We start from the raw sequence: 21,268 nt of genomic DNA on the forward strand, positions 1-21,268 counted from the left end.
TGTGTGTGTGAATCAATGTCTGCGTCTACCTCTTCTTTTTTTTTACTCTCCAGACAACTGACAAATGTTTTGTCGATTCATCTTCTGCTTACACACCTACACAAGATGTGGTATAGATAAAGTAGACAGGATGGTCAGAGGAGAGAAATTGGAAAAAGAAAAGAGCGAGAAAGTAGAGATGAGAGAAAGACAAGGTGAATCAGAGAGTGAAAAGCGAGAGAGAAAAGAGACAAATAGAGGTCTGACAACAGAATGATTGAAAAAAAAAAAGAAGGAGAGCTAGGGAGGATAGGAGGGTGGCTAGCTTGCAATCAGAAACAAGATAGTGGGAATAGATTTAATTTGATGCTCTCTCTCCCTCTACCCCGTTTGTGTGTGTGTGTGTGTGTGTGTGTGTGTGTGTGTGTGTGTGTGCTGACAGATTTGGTATTGCTTCAGTTTGGAGATTGGCTACAGAAAAACACACTCAGTAATTATCTAGAAAGAGCACCTGGGCACTGGGAATCTCATTATATTTTAACCATCCTTACAACACACGCACACAGAAGAGGAAAAAAAAAATCGGACAAAAAAAAGGAAGATGGTTGAGGGAAGAAGAGAAACAAAAGATGAGAAGAAAAATCACGAGAATCCAAAAACAGTTACACTGCAGAGAAACAGAGTGAGAAGCCTTTCTAGTTAGTTGGTTATGTGTTTGCTTAAGGACACACTGTAAGGATCAGTGGATCATAGGCAGACATTACATTAGATTGTGACAGAATAATGTACATTTCCCTGTTGCCGTTTCTCTATCTGACTTTCTTTATTTCATGCAGTTTGTTTTAAAGGTCTTTATTTATAAAATTCTCCACACAGTGTTGCAAAGAGGAAAGGCAGCAGTGACTGCAAAGTGATCAAACACCATAAGGCGCAACAGACAGTGACACAAATATTAAGTGATATATTACCCTTTATTTCAAATGAATTTACTAGTTTGGTTTCTACGATCTCCATTTGTTTTCGTTGATCTGTTGTAGTAGCAGACAGTGACCAGTAAGAGGCAGCGTTTCCTCTCATCTGACTGACCAAAAATGTTCTCCATCGCTCTTTTATTACTACCATCACTCCTTTTTTCTTTGTGCCCAGAGTTCTACTTTTTTCTCCCCCTTTTTCCATCCTTGTCCCTCTCAATTCTCTAAACACACACACATTCACACTGCTTACTGTCACCTGTTTTTGCCAAACTGTATTGTATCTGCAATGAACGTGCGCAGCAGGCATAAAGATTTCAGTGTGTGTGTATGGTGTGTGTGTGTGTGTGTGTGTGTGAGGACCACCCTGCTGATTTGAACAGCTTCATTCATTGCTGTGTTTTGACTGGCTCACAGTGACATGGTAAAATTATTTATTATGGCCCAACACAGCGGGAGGGCCCAGGACACACATTCAACTCCAAAATCCAGTCAGGCCATCTAAGGTCATGTGGCAGGAATTAGTTAACTGTGAAAACATATTATACTATCACTTTTGGTATCAGAAGTCTGAAGCTCCACCCAAACCACTGTTAATGATGAGAAGTCAGTTTTCTGTGTAGACACAGCTCAGTTGAAGATAAATGACCTCTAGTGCCAGGTCTGCCTTGGATACAGTTAGTGGCACACAACTAGAGCAAAACTAGACCACTAATACAATATCTCTTGGCAGAAGACAGTCGCAAACAAAGTGTTACATTAGTTCATAGAAAATCTAAGGACCCTCATGTACCAAATCAGCTCTCACTGTGATCAATAACTAACCACTGCATGCTGTTTTTGAAACAAGTCCAGCATTTTCCCCTGATGACAGAGCAGAGCAAAGGTTGTAGACTGCCACAGATTTGAGTCTCTTCACAGGCATGCCATGTACACGTTGGTCACATGATGCTAGTGGCAGATTTTGAGTCCCATGATACGCACTGGTGTTTTTAGGAGAGCCAATCAATCGGAGACATCATTGTACAGATATTGTAGCTGTAGTGGAAAGAAGGCAGACTCCACTCTTCTGAGTGTTCATAGTCCATGATGCAGCCAAGAAATGGGAGCCATTTTATTTTCATGAAAGGCTTAGTTAGCTGTAGCTCTATCTCAAGGCTGTGGATTTGAGCGCCATGTTGGGCAGAAGGTATTTTAGGGTTGATCAGAAAGGAGGGGAAATGTCAAACACCTGAAGGGTTCTACATGCAACCATACCACTACAGTCCAACTGGACTACTAATACATTCCCTTTTGGCAGATAAACACACATTCAGTTCACACACATTTCTAAGTCCCTCACACCAATCAGCTGTTGCTGAGTACAATCAAACATTTGCCTCTGCTGGTGCTTTTAGATAACAAGGTTAGAAAAGTCCTACAGTTAAGCAGCTTCAGGTGTTTCTGAATTAAAAAACAATGTCAGCAGCGGTGATAGTGAAATAACGGCAATGTGATGCTGCTTTAGAAAGCAGGTAATGATAAATAGCTTAATGGCTGTTGTCATGTATTAATAAATGCTCCTACAAATCTGAAAACCTATAATTTCCAAACTCACCTTCTGGTTTCTGTTGTCAGGATGGCCGAGCGGTCTAAGGCGCCAGACTCAAGGATTGACTCCTTCCTGAGCAAAGGGACTTCTGGTCTCCAAATGGAGGCGTGGGTTCAAATCCCACTCCTGACACCCTTTTTCAGTAAGAAGAGTGCGTGGGTATTTCAGGGTTGATCTTGTGAGGTATGTAATCTGTTCACCTGTGAGCTACGGTGTTGACCTGATTCCCTTTTGTTTAGTTTAACCAAAACTGTGTTGTTTTAAAGTTGTTTGAATCTGTAAAATCTGATGGAGAAGGGAAGAGATAAAGAAGGAAAAAGAAAAAAAAAAGAACCCTACAAGGAGAAATTGAACGTCAATGCCAAGAAACGGTATTTGGACAAACTAATAACCATAATCAACGTGGACTTGCCAGCCAAAGATTGGATTGCATCTTAAAAAATGCTGGGTTTTCAACTTGCAGTGGCAAGATATATTTAGTATTTGGTTATGCCAAGTAGAAATGAATAAAGACGTGATTTTACAGGTTAGTACTACAGTGTGTGGATCACAGCAGGATCCTCACAACATGGCAGCCTGAACAAAATGTGACCCATAATTCAACACGGCTTGACGTCAGCTTCACATTCCCAATAAAAATACAGTCAAACCAGACTTTTCATACAATTCTTCTTCGCAGATAAACAAAGTGTTACATTAGTTTAGAGCAAAGGGTGAAGACTGCCACAGATTGGGTCACTTCCCAAGCATGCGATTAACAATTAATGGTGCAGCAAGGAAACGTGACCCACATAACTCTAAAGAGTAACCCAGCTAGCTCAGTCGGTAGAGTGTGAGACTCTAAATCTCAGGGTTGAGGTTTCAAGCCCTGTGTTGGAGTTATAGAGGGCAGCAGATCGCAAAGTGTTAAACTCCTTAAAGGTCTACAAGCAACTCAACTTGATTCCTGAAAATTAATTCTAATGGCCCTGACACACACCAATCAGCTGTCAGTGAAAATCTGTGGCTGACCACTTATGTATTAATAAATGCTCCTACAAATCTGAAAACCTATAATTCCCAAACTCACCTTCTGGTTTCAGTTGTCAGGATGGCCGAGCGGTCTAAGGCGCCAGACTCAAGGATTGACTCCTTCCTGAGCAAAGGGACTTCTGGTCTCCAAATGGAGGCGTGGGTTCAAATCCCACTCCTGACACCCTTTTTCAGTAAGAAGAGTGCGTGACTCCTAATCTCAGGGTGGTTGGGTGAAACAGCTTTTAGTTAACATGGTTAGTTACCAGTCACTCAGCTTCCAGTGCCCCTCAGTTACAACTGTATCTTGTGTTTCAGAGTGAGTCAAAAAACAATGCCATCATGCATTTCTTTCAAAGAGAAGAAATACTATGCAGCAAAAATATCTAAGCTTCACGGTGTCATCTTTTATAATTGCATCAATTGTTATGTGTTGTTCAAGTTTCCTATAAAACTGAAAACCTTTCATTTGTGTTTACATGTAGGTTATGACATTCACACTAAAAACTAAGTATCAGTTGCTGCCAGACTCAAGGATTTACTCCTACCTGGGTTATGGAACTTCTGGTCACCAGATGGAGGCGTGGGTATTTCAGGGTTGATCTTGTGAGGTATGTAATCTGTTCACCTGTGAGCCACCCCGTTGCTACGGTGTTGACCTGATTGCTTTTTGTTTAGTTTAACCTAAGTCTAAAGCAAAGAGTGAAGACTGCCACAGATTGGGTCACTTCCAAAGCATGCGATTAACATGCTAGTGGCAGATTTTGAGCCCCATGACAGGCACTGGTGTTTTAGAGAGCCAATCAATCATAGACATCATTGTACAGATATTGTAGATTTAGTGGAAAGCCTCCACTCTTCTGTGTTCTCAGTCCATGGTGCAGAGTGGAAACATGACCCATATGATACTCAAGAGTAACCTTGCTAGCTCAGTCAGTAGATCATGATAGTCTTAATCTCAGGGTCATGGATTCAAGCCCCATGTTGTCTGTTGGTATTTTAGAGTCAAGCAGATAACAAAAGTGGGAAAATGCCAGGGACCTCAATGGATACAAGCAACTATGCAACTACAGCCCTATTAGACTACTAATACAGTTTCTCTTCACAAATAAACAAGGTATTACATTAATTCACACACATTTCTAAAGGCCCTCACACCAACCAACTGTCGCTTACTGCCATAGAAAGTTTGACTCCGTCGACATTGAGCAACTCCAGACTCCCGACTTTCCTTCCCATTTTATATTTTTTTTTGTCCAACTGAGATTGACCGACAAATATAAACCCTAATATAATTTGCTTTAGTTCATGCAATACTTTAAAAAAGTGTCTGCAGCTGATTTTGACTTCTGGTAAGCGGATACCACTGATAAAAATTAATTCTAAGGGCCCTGGCACCCACCAAACAGTCATCACTGAGTCTCTGTGGCCTTTCTGAGGGTTCTTAGTCCATGATGCAGCCATAAAGCGTGACCCATTTTATTTGTAACAAAGCCTGGCCAGCTCAGTCGGTAGAGCATAAGATGCTTAATCTCAGGGTTGTAGGATCAAGCCCCGTGTCAGGCGTTGGTGTTTTACATTTGTTGTACTAAGCCATGCCCACTTTGAGCAATCATTAGTCAGAAAATGAACATTGGAGAGAAACAAAAACGACTATCCCTACTATGTAGTGATATATCAATATCAGTCAGATTTGATTAAGATTTTCATATTACATTTCTGGTATAAATGTAAAGTAAGATTTATTGAACTGAAAGAGACCAACAGAGAGTAAACATTAGATGTGAAGGCAAAATATAGAAATAGATGGGTAGAGTAAAGAAAAAGAGAGATAGGAACGGAGAAAGTCAGAAAGAGAGACAGAATTAAAGTGCAAGAGAATAGTTGTGAGCAACGCTAAATAAGATTCTTGTCCTCATATGTTTGGATATTTGTGCCCTTGTGCCCTATAGTGTGTTTGTGCGTGTGTCTCTGTGTGTGTTGAGTGAGTTAGACAGCTTTCCAACTTGGTGCAGGTGTGCTGTTGAAAGTTTTATCAGCACTGGATGGAGCTACTGAGAAGAGAGTAGGGAGGAGTGGAAAGGGTGGAGTAAGGATGCAAGAGAGAGAAAAAAAAAGGAGCTCAGTTGTGAGAGCATGAGGATGCTTGTGTCTTTGAGAGGGGGATTCACGCACTAGGATGAAAATCAAAGTCCTTGAGCTACAGTACAAAAGTGTGTGCAGCTTAACTTGATAAAAAAGATTCATCTTAACTTATGAACAAAGTGGAACACAAAGAGTGTGCAGAATATTTACCATATGTATACACACTTAGCTAAAACTACTTTCTGATATAAATGAGATGGACAACATATTTAACAACCTTTCACATAACATTATGCAATTCAACAACACTGTAAAGTAAAGCCTCCAATATGACCACAAGGTTAAATTGGCCATCACATGTAAACAATCAACCTCAATAACAGATTCAGCAAACGCTTAACAGTACAACCTTTGCAATGGTACAATGTATTGCAGTGTTGTTATTAAACTGCATTAGTTAAATTGACCCATTAAAGTGGTATAAGAGTGTTGATAGAGAATACAATGTATTCAGACAACCGGGCCTCTCTGCACTTCCTTTGACACAACTTCTGCCACAAGAAAGCCAGATAATAATAAATAGTAATAAAATTGAAAATGTATACGTTTGAAATTCAACTCTTTCTAGTCCATTTGGAGCTCTTTCTGTGCTCCTGACAATAAAATGTGAATAACTAAATTGTTACATGTAATATCATTCGGCTTGATGAAGCAAATTTCTTATTGCCACTATCAGGTTTGTAACTTGCTGTATTTAGTTTCCCTTCTTTTACCTCACTGTTTTAAAGACTTATTTCCACGAAAGCCCTTCTAGGGACGGGTGTTGCAAATGAGCATCTGCTATAAACACTGTGATAATTGCATCGAATAGCTGTTCTCAGTTTGCCTATGTACATTGTATCTGTCCCTATCAAATACACCATAAATAAAATAAATACATCTTTTTGTAAATTAAGTCAGTGGTCAGAGGAGGCTTTCTTTTTTAGCCTTTGACACACCAGTGTTCAGTAATTCAGGCTCCTCTGGTCTGATGCGGCTTGTCTTGCGGGCATTTGGTCTGTGACTGTCCCCTTGACCAGCCTGCCGGATTTATAAAATGGTTTCAGGCTCTAAAAGTGTCCAATAAATCACTTTTACTATTCATGTAGGACCCTGCTAGCATACAGCTGGTGACTGCTACCACTGACCATAAACACACTCACAATACACACAGACACACAGGCTGACACAAATGCACAAACACACAGACAAGCAGGGACAGTCACATACTTCCTGGTCAGACACATTTTGAGGGTTGCTGGAGTCAGGACCTCTGCCAAACTCTAACCCCATGTCACCCCACCCTACCGCCCTGATGACATCACTGCATAGCCTTGAACCACCGGCCCAGAGAGGCCTTAAACATGCACGCACACACACACACACAGGCGTTGAGAATGCAGAATGCACAGACACTGTAACGATCACCACAGGGTCACATTTTTAGCACACACATACACGCAGAAATGTGTGCACCAACAGCACTTGACCATAATGACTACTGCATGGCCGCACTGCATTGTCAACACACATACACGCACAAATGGAGCAGCTTAAGTGCAGGCTGCTGCCTCTGAGTGAAGTGGTAAACTTGTATATTTTCAAGTGGCTGAAATTATTTTGAATATGAAGAAGGACTATCAAGAAAGTGTTTATCCATCTATTTTTGTTAAAAATATCTTTAGCATCAGCAAGTTGTCTCCACTATACTATTATAATAATAACAACACTATAACATTTTGGGCTATGTTTTAATGTTGATGGACTTTTATTATATTGGTACCCACGCTGGTCTGCACAGAACTAGCACTTCATGGACAACATCATGTACAGTCCCAGTGTAATGTGTAAGGCTGCAAATGAAGGAAATTGTCATTATTTAATAAACTATATTCTTTTTTCATTGATTAATTGTCCATAAAATGTCGATAAATAATAAAAATACCGATCAAAAAGTTCCCAAAGCTGACGATGGTGTTTTCACATGGTCCAAAACCCAAAGAGATTTAAATAAAGATGATATGAAGAGAAAAGCAGCAAATCTTCACATTGGACAGAATGAAAACAGTGAATGTCTGGAGTCCCTGCTTAAAAATTTACTATAAATTTATGATCAAAATAGTTGCAGATTAATGTTCTGCCCATAGATTAATTGTTTCAGCTCCATGTACAACATAAACCTTTGTTAAATCTAAAAAGTAAAATCAGATCATCAGAAAAATACCGAAGCTGTTCAATCAAACCTGCAGCTACACCTTAAATTAAAAAATATCCGCGGTTCTTTCTCCACCAAGTCAGCGCCATCATCCTGCAGACAAAACAGATGCAAAAAAAGGCGCGCACACACACACACACACACACAAAAATACCAGGATTGGAGAGGTTAAGTCGACCACTGTCAGACGCTGTCCTGGGAGGAATTCCCAGGACACAAGTTAACCAATCACACACCAGCATTTAAAATAATCTTCAACTGGAAAACTGGAGAGGCCATCCTATTCACATGGAGTGTGTGTGTGTGTGTGTGTGTGTGTGTGTGTGTGTGTGTGTGTGTGTGTGTGTGTGTGTGTGTGTATGTGTGTATGTGTGTAACACATGCGGCGTTAAGACACCCCCCACACCCCCCTTGCTCGGACACTTGAAAAGCACAAATATACATTTACAAACAGGGACACACATTCAGAGGGATGTCTCAGTTTTCATGCAGATTTTTCACTTAAGAATTTGTGAAAATCCTTAAATGTGTACTTAATGGTCACTTTCAGAGTGTTGTTATATACTCCCTTATTTCTAAACCCATTGTGTCTGAACATATGGGACACACAAAGACTTTGCAATACACTCTTGAACGACCTTGAGGATCCATTGATGCTTGCAGACATCCCATCTTCTCAAATATCTAGCGAGGAGACACACAGACACTTACTCCCCTTCCCTAATTACCGAGTCTCAAGGGACGAGACACTCAAGCAGCACTACAGTGTTTGGTTAGAGAAAAGGTCTTTCTCACCAGTTAGAGGACAGAGAGACAGACAGACAGACTGAGGCAAAGGGAAAAAAAAAAATAATAAGACAATGTTCAAAATACAGATTTAATGGACCTAGACACATTTATTAATAGCTTGATCTTGTTTTAGTTTGACATTTGGTTTACTTGCTAATAAAGCTACTTCTTTGTTAAAAAAAGAATAGTTATTTTGGGTAAAACCATCTATCTCTCCAAGAAGAACAACTTTTCAAACACCAACTTAGGCAAGGCAAGAGGCAAATGTATTTTTGAGTTATTCTAAAGGGTTCTGAAAGAGCAATATCAAAGATCAGTATCAAAACCAATTAATGATTCAGCTAAAGTGAAAATGTGAAAATGGTTTGAGTCGCAAAGTTTTCATGCAACACTGAAATTCTGACCCCAAACATCAAATGCAACAGGACATGGGGTGGTGGGGTTGGAGGGAACAAAAGGCAAAAAAGAAAGAGAAAAGCTCAGTGGCACAGAGAGAAAAATAATGTCATGACTGACGAGAGGGAGGGAAGAGAAAGAACAGAAGCTGACTTGGTGGACAGGGAGGGAGGAGGAAGAGAGATTATCTCTCTCTAATGGCTAACTTGTTGACAGCAACACTTTTCACCACCTCTATCTACACATCTAACATTACTATCTACCCTCCATGCATGCACACATGCGCACACACACACACACACACACACACACACTTTCTCTCCTGTTGCAGGGCTTATCAGCCCGGCTGTCAGTCTGCTCCACAGCTCAGGTGGGTTTCAGACTCTAAAACCATGAAAAGTGGAAAAGCGAACCGGAGACGTCACCGCCTGAGACGACCTCAGCTTTCTGTCAGCTCCTTTGCAGCCATCACATCACATGTTGAATCTGATAGTCTGCTTTCACATGCGCTGCCAAACGGAGAAACTCACTTCTCTTTGCTATGTCTGCCCAAACAAGAAAACGTGGGAAAGATTTCAAAGCAGTGTTTGTCTCGAGTTGTCTTCATGTTTGGTTAGTAATGTATAGTGATGAATCAAAACCATTTTACTATCTTTTCCTGCTGAAATTGGACTGAATTTTGAATTTCCTTTTTACGAATGTTTTTGGCTCTACTGAGAAAGACATGACATGAATGCCCAGTGTACGTGAACGGCCACTACGAGTGCGTTTTCAGTAGTTTTAATGTAGACGGAGATCAACTCTGATACGCAGCTAAAACGCTGGTGTGGACGGAGAGCGTATTCATTTTAAAACAAAAACAAAACAGAGAAGTGTGGATGAGGCACCACAGTCACCATGATGCCTCTTTAAGTCTACTGATCTGTGGCTGTCTCACTGCTAAACAGGATAAAATACACACACTCACACACACAAGCAAACTCCTACATGAGAATGCATACATAAAGTCACAGCTTTGTTTCTCTTGTTAACAGCTACTTTGTATACATTTGAATAAATTTTCATGATGGTAATTGCAGAACATTCAGATACCTCCTGTCAATAAAAAAACAATGTTTGTAGTCGTAGATCAAACAAAAGTCAGATATTTAAACACACAACACTAACTTTGAGTTTCCCAAAAAGCAATTATTATTATTATAATTATTATAATACAAAGTTATTGCATCTTGCATTTCTTGTCATGTCTGTACAGATGTCTTTACAATACACCACGTTAGCCTCAAACTACAAAATGTCCTCTATAGTTTAGTTCTTCCATGTATCTCAGACCATCTACTGGCATATTGTTTGATTGCACAGCTGACCTCCGACCAGCAGCAACTAAGCCTATTCTGAACACAGTACACTCACCAATCACATATACCAGAATGCTTGTACAGGCTAATAAACATCTTCAATCTCTTATCCTCCTCCTCCAGTCACCAACACCATTCTGTGTTTATAATTCTTGTCATTATTAAAGTCAACTTGTGTCCTGAGTCCTCCCAGAGTCACAGTCAGACTTGTGTGTCAGATGCCATACAGCCTTACATGAAGGCAGAGCAACTTCACTAGACTGAGAGAAACATTTGTGCACCATTTCGACCAAAATAGTCCTGGTCTCACCGCAAAGCGAGAGGGCTGCCTTCATTTAGGCCGATTGGGTAGGCAGATCACACACACACACACACACACACACACACACAGACTGCATTTCACCACTGTCATATGGGAGCCAACGTCATGAAATATGCCCATTCTGTAAGTAGACTGTGACAACGGAAACATTGTGGGGACGAAACGTGAACAAGTTCAAATGGAGCAAAGTCCAAAACCCAGTGGACCAAGTTTAAACCAACTTTTTCCTCATTGACTTCAGATGTGTGTATCCTGTTCAGAGCGTGCAAAACAACTCACAGCAGCGAGTATTAAAGCTCAGATCTATCTGAATCCAACTCCTGCAAACGCATTCAACTTATTACAACTGTCAGGTCAAAGATGATAGCCTCATAAAATGACAGATATTAAATATAGTCAAATCACTGATAGGTGGTAAATCACACATCCCAAATCCCCGTCTATAAACTTGTTAAATTCAGTGTGTATTTAAGATGTAATAACCATCTTTTTCTTTGTGGTATCCGTTAGAACTTGTATTTCATAAAAATGTATTTAAAATGAATGTAGTTCTTACCTGGTCTGTTCGAATCCAGTTGTTGCCCAGCTCTCCAGGAGAAGTTTCTCCTCCGACCATGCGAAACTCTCAAGTCAGGAAAGTGTGACTGTCTGCCCGGCTGGGAAACTACACACAGATCGGTGTTTTTATTGAAAGGAAAGCCCTTCAGATCCCGCAGCAGCTGGCTGCAGAGCGATCGCTGTGTGATACAGATACAAATTCTTCCCAAGTGTCACTTTGTGGACACATTAGACGTCCTTCATGTCACTGCTCGATCGCCTTCACAGAGCACCACACGAAAGTTCTTGTACGAGTCACAAAAAGTCGATTTATGAGACCGTACAGAAGTACAGTCTCCGGCTGTCAGTGCCCCAAAAGACCCAACATGTCACGTAGAAGTGTTAAAATAAAGTCAGAAAGCAGTGGCAAGCGCTCCTCGTTGTGTACGCCTGTGTGCGCGGTGTCCTCAGCAACAGGTGTCAGAAATAAAGTGAGATTTCTTCACGGCCATCACAAGTTTCCAAACGCTCTCCAACTAATTACGCGCGCAGGGAGAGGGAGGAGGGGAGGCTGCTCTCCGAAGTTTTTACGCGTTGAGAAACACGAGTGAGAGAAGTTTGAGCCGCCGAGACGCAGCGAGGGGAGAGCGGAGTGAAACAAAAGAGAAGTTGAACTGTTTTTCATCCGTGTGACGACTCTTCTCTGCTCTGATGTGGAAACGACGCGCCTGCCCACCGGCGGAAAGAAGAAGGGTTGTTTCACACAGAACCAGAAAGTGTGTCTATCGGCAATTTTCCAGACAACAGGGAAGAATCGGAGGGAGGTTAAAAACTGTGTCAGGAGTGGGATTTGAACCCACGCCTCCATTCGGAGACCAGAAGTCCCTATCCTCAGGAAGGAGCTGATCCTTGAGTCTGGCGCCTTAGACCGCTCGGCCATCCTGACAACTGGGGAATCTTACACTCATTCTGAAATTTTGCAAAGTTAAGAACAAATAACTGTCGCCCTACAGTTATTTAATTTAGTTGTAAAATGAATTCAGTCTTTTCATAATTCTGTGAAGTCAGAGTCAAACAATTATTTCTGTATTTGAATCTACTTAGTTACCTATAGGTCTCCAATCTTAACACAGCTACCAAGGCTTGGTGTATTTTGAGTTATGGGTAAAGAAATAAGACTCAGTGTTGCACTGTTAGACTAAATTGTTTAGTTAATTAAGCCATTTTCTTTTTTTCAGTCTGTAGGTACATCTTCATAGTTATCCAACGAAGGTTAAAATCAAGGGCAACTGGACTTGGTTGAAGATACTGGAAGACGTTTCGTCCCTCATCCAAAGGACTTTTTCAGTTCTGACTGACTGGCAGGGAAACTCAGCTATTTAACCTCAGTGGGGTCGTTATCCCGGGTATCGATACCGCTGGTGAATCTTCATAGACATCTTCATAGTGTTTTACTCACAAACAGAGGGAGGTGTACTCTGGTGTAAATTTATTTTAATCAAACCTGCAGGTAAAAACTGTGTCAGGAGTGGGATTTGAACCCACGCCTCCATTTGGAGACCAGAATTCCCTTTATTCAGGAAGGAGAACACCCTTGAGTCTGGCGCCTTAGACCGCTCGGCCATCCTGACATGCTCTTCATGCTTATGTCAGGCTGGACTTTATTGTAATTAATCTGGTTATTGCAGCAAAGTGATGATTTATTTGTTTGAGCATTTTTCATTCTTTGTTTAGCTGACACCCCCCTCCTTTTTTCTCTACACTCTTAAAAACAACAACAACAACTCATAGTAACTCATAAAGTGAAGTGGGTATTTCTCTAGATGAATCCATTAAACTTTGTTGCATCTAATATTAGCATTGTTGCTAAACTATCTCTTTGTCCATTTTGTTTGTCAGGACATAGCAGATTGGGAGAAATTTTGTCTGAACGCAAAATCAGATTCGAGAAATTTAGAATATCTCCAGACATGTCAAGGCACTTTTGTGAATTTGGCTCTCAGAGCAAATGGTTTGTTTAATGTATACTAAACGTTCTGAGGAGTTTCCCCCTCACCACATGAAATGCTTTTGCAGCAGTGTTAGCTAATCAGAAAGACACACAGGGAACAACCTCATTCTTACAGGTACCCTTTGTTTCAGCAAACTAACACCTCCATTTAGCTTTTCAAGGAGACACTTCCATGTCAGGAGTGGGATTTGAACCCACGCCTCCATTGCCATCCTGACAACTGTGGGAAAAAAGCTTAAAGAATAGGTAACACTAATTTGACCTATCTTGTTGTAAAAACACCTTTATGGTTTTGGCTCCACATCAAGTGTCTCTCTCTCCATTATGTGTTTACTAACTATTGGTAAGAATTTCCCCTTGATGCATAAAATGATTTTGCACCAACTCTGCTGCTTTAAATTGCTTCCAAAAGAAAAAAAACGAGTTAAACTTGTTGTTATGCCGACAATATGCTAACTGGTGATCAGCTCAGTACATTTCAGCTGTGCAGCGGACAATTATTAATGATCACGTTTGCATGAATTTCGTCAGATGTTAAAGAAGTGATTGCAGCTTTTCAAGGAGAAACTTTTTTCAACATGGATTTACTTTGCAGTTAAAACTGTGTCAGGAGTGGGATTTGAACCCACGCCTCCATATGGAGACCAGAAGTCCCTTAGTTCAGGAAGGAATCGAACCTTGAGTCTGGCGCCTTAGACCACTCGGCTATCCTGACAACAACAAAAGGAACAAAAAGAATAGGTAACACTTATTTGTCCTATCCTGTCGTAAAAACACCTTTATGAATTTGACTCCACATCAAGTTTCTCTCTCTCTCTTATGTGTTTACTAACTTTTGGTAAGAATTTCCCCTTCCTGCATAAAATGATTTTGCACCAGTGTTGGCAGATTCAAAATACTGTATACCAACTCTGCTGCTTCATATTGCTTCCAAAAGACAAAAAAAGAGTTAAACTTGACAATCTGCTAACTGGTAATCAGCTCAGTACATCTCAGCTGTGCAGCTGACTGGACAGTTATTTTGGGTACTTGTGCAGTTAATAGGCGCTTTCACACTGCCATGTTTTTCGTGAGGATTAAGCTAATATGCCATCTCGCTGTGCTGAATGAAAGGTACTGAGCTGGAAAGGGGGGTGAGATTTGATCCGCCTCTGAGCAGGAAATGTGGATGGTAACAGAGCCGGAATGATGTCTGTGTGAAAAGGCACAGCCAGCATGCTGAAACGGGTGTGGTGCTTTCAAAGCTATTGTGTAACAAGTCACGTTGTTGTTGTTTTTTTATAGTCTAACCAACCAGATCGCTATGTGAAAGCACACACAGTTGCGGGATTATGTCGGAATATTTTGTTCAGTATGAATGAGCGAGTTCAGCATATTGGCACGTTTATTTCGTGATCTCTGTGTAAAAGCGGATATTGATAATGTTTGCATGATTTTTGACAACTTCATGTTGATATTCAAGGACAAACTAGTTTTACACCAATTTTGTCAATTTGGATGAAACTTGCAGGTAAAATCTCTGTCAGGAGCGGGATTTGAACCCACGCCTCCACTTGGAGACCAGAATTCCCATTCTTCAGGAAGGAGTAAGTCCTTGAGTCTGGCGCCTTAGACCACTCGGCCATCCTGACAACTGGGAAGAAAAGCAAAAGAATAGGTAACACTAATGTGTCCTATCTTGTCGTAAAAACACCTTTATGTCTCTCTCTCCATTATGTGTTTACTAACTATTGGTAAGAATTTCCCCTTGCTGCATAAAATGATTTTGCACCAACTCTGCTGCTTTAAATTGCTTCCAAAAGAAAAAAATGAGTTAAACTTGTTGTTATGCCGACAATATGCTAACTGGTGATCAGCTCAGTACATTTCAGCTGTGCAGCTGACTGGACAGTTATTAATGATCATGTTTGCATGATTTTCTTCAGATTTTAAAGAAGTGACTGAAGCTTTTCAAGGAGAAACTTTTAATACACAGATTTTTTCAACATGGATGAAACTTTGGAGACCAGAAGTCCCTTTGTTCAGGAAGGAGCTGATCCTTGAGTCTGGCGCCTTAGACCACTAGGCGTTTTCGTAAGTCTGCATTTCTGCAGACTTTGCCTGAGGGAATTGCCCACAGTTCATAGCAGTATGACGTGAAACAGGGGTTACGTACTGTAACCCGGATTCTATGAGTATAGGCGCAGCCCTCTAAGTCTATCGCTATTGGGTTTACCCCTTCTGCGAATTTTAGTCCACGCCCACCCACAGTGTGGGCCTCTCCTATGTCCGCACCTTGTATATATACAACGGTGAGACCCAGCCTTCGGCTCCCAAATGCCTTTTCTTCAGCACTGAAAACCAAGGTCCAGTGAGGCCTTCAACTTAGAGGGCTGCGGCATTTATACTTGTGTGTCCGTCAATGTGCAATTACACCCACAAACGTTAGTCGGCAGTAGCGCTACAGCGTCAACTTGTTGGCCAAGCAGACTAACTTCCGGTTTAGCCCTCCGCTAACGTGAATGGGGGTAAAATTGTAAACGTGGTATAGCTTTTTCAAATGTTATCGACCGAATGGATCACATTCTGATAGTGAAACGAGTCATTTCGCTTGAGTTGTGACGGTCAAATATATTGATCCACTGCGTCGTAGGTGACGGCGTAGGGTAGATACATAACAGGACAGCGTACCAGGCAGCGCTCGCACCAGGCAGAGGAGGTGGGACGTGGCGTCCTCCACCGACCCATGGGGGGGAGGAAAAAGACCTGAGAGGGTGATGACCTGCAACCGAAAGGAGCTTGTAATGCTTTTAGGCACAAACGCCAGGTTAGGGCTCAGAAGAGCTGAGTTGCTGTCACCCTGAATCTTGAACCAGGAATCTACTGCATGAAAATCAATTTCTCTGCCACTGCACCACTCATCCAGATAAGCCCATAAGGTTAATTCACCAGTAATAAACCTTCACACGTTTTGCTTTCAACACATTTCATTGGCATTTACTGATTTAGCTGAAGCTTTTATTTGATCAGCTCCAAGTCTGTGATTGGCAGATGCTCCTCACTCACTACAGTGTCACAGGAGTTGCTCTTTCAAAACTGAAAATACAGTATTTCACTCCTCTCAGGGTTAATAAACTCAGCAGCAGCTCCTGTGGGGTTGAGAGGCTGACAGACAGCATGACCTGTTAATATTGTTAGGTCTCATCTGAAAATATAAAGACACCAAACATTGATAATTAATATATAATGAATAATCACCTACTTATCAAATGGCAAATACTTTCCTCTTCCATGTACATTTAGTGATTTGTCAGTTTTATCCCCCCCAAAAGAAGAAAATAATGTTATCATGTCCCCATAACCCCCAGACCTGCTGGCAAAGACAGATACAGTGAGTGGGAATTGATCCTAGTTCTCCCACATGAAAGGCAACAGCATTAGCCTCTGTACTACAGATCCCACCCACACACACCTCGAAGATATATTCATACTTTTACACGCACATACATATATACTCAGCTCGCACATACATACATATTCAGTTTGCGCATATATACATACTAACCTTGCACATACATAAATACTCACCTTGCAGATATATACATACTTACAAATGACAGTATGTATGAATGTGCAAGGGAGTATATATGTATGTGCGAGCGTGTATGTATGTATGAGCATGACAGTATGTATATATGTGCGAGCGTGTTTGTATGTATGAGCAAGCAAAATATTCAATTTTGGCCTAGACGGCTTCTCATAGAAAGCAACCACCTTTACATACTTAGTTTATTCAACTATTTATTTTAGTTTTTGCTTAATGATGCTGTTTTGACCAACAATAGTGTATTAATTATTGACAAATATATATTGACATTTACCTCTCCTCCACTCTGTAGGGCAAGAGCCTTCAGGAATCAGGCAAAAACATAAAATAAAAAGTGTGCAACGTATTTCAGAGTCGTCAAGGTAATGTGATAAAGTGGCAAAGTGCTGTCCCGTTCCTGTTTACAGCATTTTGAGCCCTTGCAGCATCTTGCACTCAATCACTTTCCAAGTGTCGTCAGTAAAGTCTGTGAGGGTTCAGGGCTTGGGGTTTAGGGGGACATTGGGATTGGGATTGCTTTCAGACCAAAAGTGTAGCGAGCGTTTGGGGTGGTGAGTTTACATACAAAGTCAATGCAAAGACGCGTAGAGCCGCGATTTCCTGTCGGGCGGCACAGAGTGACGTGAAGGGGGCGGGGCCGGCGATGGCGATGCAAAGGCAACGCAAAGGAATTCGCAAGAGTTGAATATTTTCCACTCAAGCAACAAAGTGGCATGACGCTGAGTCGCGATAGCTTATCAGTGTTGATATCGTCCGTGCGTCACCGACGGCTTCAGAGCGATGTGTGGAGAGGGCCAGGCAGAATGGGGGATTGAAAATCTGCTGGCCAGCTGAGAGCTGCTAAACTTGGGGGAGAGGAGCAGGGAGCAGCGCTGAAAGCTTTGGACAAATAAACACCCGTAGTTGGACTGGATTATGCTCTGACAACTACGGCGTTTACTCGTGGGAGGAGCGCGGAGTTAACTGCTTTTATTAAATTAGCTTTTTACTTTAGTTTTTGAGATTACAACGTTGATTTATCTTCCACTGGAGCTTCTCAGCAGCTAGCTTCCATGCACATTCGGTTCCAGTGTTGTTGTTAGCGTCATTAGCTCTGTTGGACTACGACTTCATATTTATTTAAAAATCGGACAAAACTGGTCATTACTTGGAGAAAAGAAAGCGAGGATGTTGAACTACCTGGTGAGATCAGAAAACATGTGTCTGTAACTTATTCCAGCTGTCATTGTACTTTGCTGTGGCCAAGTTGGCATAGAATAGCCCTGAACGATCCAAACTCCATTCAGAAAACAAACATTTTAGAAGTTGTTGTCCTGCTGTCTTGCTGACAGACCTGACAAAGCATGAATTTATTTGTTTAACAAATCTGCATCATGTTGTAGTTATTTCGGCATCAGTTTGTTAACGTGTGTTAAATGTCACATGACTTACGTAACAAATTAAGGTTCGGTAAGCCTGTTGCTGGAATGGTACTTGCCAACGCTCATAGGTGTCGTTTTGGGACAACTGAAAATCAACCAATTTTTTCATTCAGTAATGAGGGCCGTGTCGGTTACTTTAGTTAATGATTATGTTTTTCGGATCTTAGAGAAATGCAAGTAGATTTTCAAGGAAAACTTGTTTTACAAACATGGATGAAACTTTCAGATAAAATTTGTGCCGAGAGTGGGATTTGAACCCACGCCTCCATTTGGAGACCAGAAGTCCCTTTGCTCAGGAAGGAATCCACTCTTGAGTCTGGCTCCTTAGACCGCTCGGCCATCCTGACCACTGGGATGAAAAGGCCATCTGGACTTTTAAAAAGATCCTCTGTCATGTTGAATTTTCTGCAGGCGCTGGTTGTATTATACAGTGAATGAATCTGAATCTTATCTACCCCTCGCTTATTGGGACATGGCAGCTTGGGAGGAATGTTCTCTGAAAGCAATAAAAGTCACAGGAATGGACAGACGGAGGAGGACAAGGAGATAAGGGAAACGTCTTCAGTGTTGGTGGATGTTTGGACTGCCAGTGGCTAACAGCTTATTTTAGCAGCTCCACTCCTCTCACATTGTTTTTATTTCCTCTCAAAGGTTTTTCCTACTACTCACTGCCTCCTTCTGTCCCTTCCATCGTGCCAGTCTCTCCATCTACCCCGCCCTCCCTCTCTCCATTCATCCCTCCTACAGATCAGTAATTAATTTACTTTACGAACCATTTATTTGGGAAATAATGTCAAATCTGTATGCATAAAGTAAACATCCAAATCCAACAAGTAACAACTGCCTTTAAACCAAAACTGAAATCATTAATCATTAAGCTTAAAAATATGTACTGTAAACTGGATGTGTGTTTTAAGTTGAGCTTCTGTTTGTTTTGGTCTCAGCCCTCCCTCCCTCTGTTTTCTCTTTCTCTCCCTCACCTCTCTCCTTCTTTTTCTTTTCAGTCATGTGTGATGTGATGTGTGATGATTGAAACCACATCTACCCAAAGCCAACGCAAGCCGTCCCCACTTCCTCTGCAGTCACTCAAATTTTATTCCTCCTCCAGGTCCCTCGTGTGTCCTCCACTATAGACAGCATGTACGGAAAGCCAGGCTACACTATAAGTAGATATATTTTTTAACTACACACACATGCAAACGCTATCTCAATATTAAAGATTCAAGATTTCTTTATTGTCTTTCTACATTTCACTGTAGAACAAAATTACGTGCAAAGTTCAAGTCTCAAGGACATCTGTGTTTTTTGTGTTGTGAACCACTGATATCAGCAGCATCTTATCAACTCTCAGTCTCTGCAAAGAAAGGTGTGTGGTGTGTCAGTTTTACTGTATTTGTGGGGTCCAAAAACTGACAGCTTTGTAGGGAACAAAATGCTGGATCCCTGGAGTTGAAAAGGCTGATTGAGGAACTAAGTCTTAGTTTTAGCAAACTGAGTTAGGCATTTAGTTGTGATTGTTAAGGTCAGGGTAAAGGGGCTAGGCAACGTGGGTCCCCACAAAGATAGTGACACAAGGGTGGGTATGTGAGAGAGAGAGAGAGAGAGAGACGAGAGATTTTCACAATTTTCGTTAATGTACATGTTTTTATTTCACACTTGTTTTGGCAATGTAAAGGTGTATTTCCCATGCCAATAAAGCCCCATTGGAGAGAGAGAAAAACAGAGAGAGAGACCCAAAAGGGTAAAACCATAGACTTAATATAGACATAATGTATTATATACAAACAAACTGGAAAAAAAGAGAAAAGAAACAGGATATGAGAACGGCCGTGCCTTTGGATGTTAACCAAACTCTGATCTTGTAAAGAGACTGTCAATTAAACATCACAAAGAGAATGCAAAATGTTTTCCCAAAGACTTAATACTTTTGGGTTTGTTGTTTTGTTTTTTGGATATTCCTAGAGCTGTTTCATTACAACCCACAATTTGTTATACACTGTTGATTTCCAACAGTACACTCAAAAATCAAGGTCACTTTGTAGCTGACTGACTGAGTATACTTAATTTTTCCAGTGGGAATATAATGATGGTTTTAAGCATTTCGTTGTTGTCACAGGACAGGCTATTTTCAAGCTCTCTAAATGTCCAGAGCTTAATAAAAGGTGAATGTTTAGAAGACATCTTCTTTTGAAACTTATTTTTGGTCTTTAAATATGTAAGGGTTTTCATACTTCTTGTTCTGTAACTGCTGATAGCTGAAAGAAATTCTGAGCTACATGAGTCACAGCAGAGACAAGAAGATGGAATGATGTTTGGCGCTCAGTGGTTTTGTACCTCCACTCTTTCTTATCTATCTCTCCCTACCTCTCTCTCTTTCTCCATAACATAAATCAGGGAGTCATACATGCGTATCTGTTCCTCCTCCCCTTTCTCGCTCCGTCCATCCTTCCTGTCTCCCTTCACTGGCTTTTATTAGGACAGTAGATGGAGAAAGCAGAACCGATCTCTCTACACAAACCCAGGTACCGACACACGTACAAAGCGTTGCCATGTGTGAAGGTAAACACCCGCACATGTGCTACATTTACAGACTGTCAGGGAGTTGCTTCTCGGCGTGCCTGATGTGTTTTATTGTGTGAAAGAACAGAGCGACCCTTACAGCCTGATGATGTTTTGAAAATTCTTCACAGGGGAAGTCAGAGGTCGGGTCAGGGTCGAGGTTCAAGGTCAGTCGAGCTGGGTGGGTCTGTTAAACCAGATTTTCTATTTGAATGAGTAACAACGCATTGCTCTGAGCTGCTGCCATATGCAAGATGGAACCATTAAGTGTGTGTGTGTGTGTGTGTGTCGAGATCTTTCTAAAGAATCTTTCCTGTGATTTTAATCTGATGCAGATAAATTGAAATCAGCTTTGTTCACCCTTAAACATACAGACATGTGCAAACTCCTACCTGTTT

General features: G+C 41.2%; 7 non-coding genes across 7 annotated transcripts; 2 read left to right on the top strand and 5 right to left on the bottom strand.

Annotated features, from left to right (window-relative positions):
* Positions 1-2,562: 2,562 nt before the first annotated feature.
* On the top strand, positions 2,563-2,673 carry trnal-caa. The gene is made up of 2 exons: positions 2,563-2,600; positions 2,628-2,673. It is a non-coding gene; the product is annotated as a tRNA-Leu (tRNA).
* A 952-nt stretch (positions 2,674-3,625) lies between these two features.
* trnal-caa lies at positions 3,626-3,736 on the top strand. The gene is made up of 2 exons: positions 3,626-3,663; positions 3,691-3,736. It is a non-coding gene; the product is annotated as a tRNA-Leu (tRNA).
* An 8,392-nt stretch (positions 3,737-12,128) lies between these two features.
* On the bottom strand, positions 12,129-12,239 carry trnal-caa. The gene is made up of 2 exons: positions 12,202-12,239; positions 12,129-12,174 (listed from the first exon to the last, which is right to left on the bottom strand). It is a non-coding gene; the product is annotated as a tRNA-Leu (tRNA).
* Positions 12,240-12,813: 574 nt separating this feature from the next.
* Positions 12,814-12,924, bottom strand: trnal-caa. The gene is made up of 2 exons: positions 12,887-12,924; positions 12,814-12,859 (listed from the first exon to the last, which is right to left on the bottom strand). It is a non-coding gene; the product is annotated as a tRNA-Leu (tRNA).
* A 984-nt stretch (positions 12,925-13,908) lies between these two features.
* Positions 13,909-14,019, bottom strand: trnal-caa. The gene is made up of 2 exons: positions 13,982-14,019; positions 13,909-13,954 (listed from the first exon to the last, which is right to left on the bottom strand). It is a non-coding gene; the product is annotated as a tRNA-Leu (tRNA).
* An 805-nt stretch (positions 14,020-14,824) lies between these two features.
* trnal-caa lies at positions 14,825-14,935 on the bottom strand. Its single transcript has 2 exons — positions 14,898-14,935; positions 14,825-14,870 (listed from the first exon to the last, which is right to left on the bottom strand). It is a non-coding gene; the product is annotated as a tRNA-Leu (tRNA).
* Positions 14,936-18,547: 3,612 nt separating this feature from the next.
* trnal-caa lies at positions 18,548-18,658 on the bottom strand. Its single transcript has 2 exons — positions 18,621-18,658; positions 18,548-18,593 (listed from the first exon to the last, which is right to left on the bottom strand). It is a non-coding gene; the product is annotated as a tRNA-Leu (tRNA).
* Between the last annotated feature and the right edge of the window lie 2,610 nt (positions 18,659-21,268).

The sequence above is a fragment of the Micropterus dolomieu genome, linkage group LG16 (genome assembly GCF_021292245.1).
Source record: "Micropterus dolomieu isolate WLL.071019.BEF.003 ecotype Adirondacks linkage group LG16, ASM2129224v1, whole genome shotgun sequence".
Lineage (NCBI taxonomy): Eukaryota > Metazoa > Chordata > Actinopteri > Centrarchiformes > Centrarchidae > Micropterus > Micropterus dolomieu.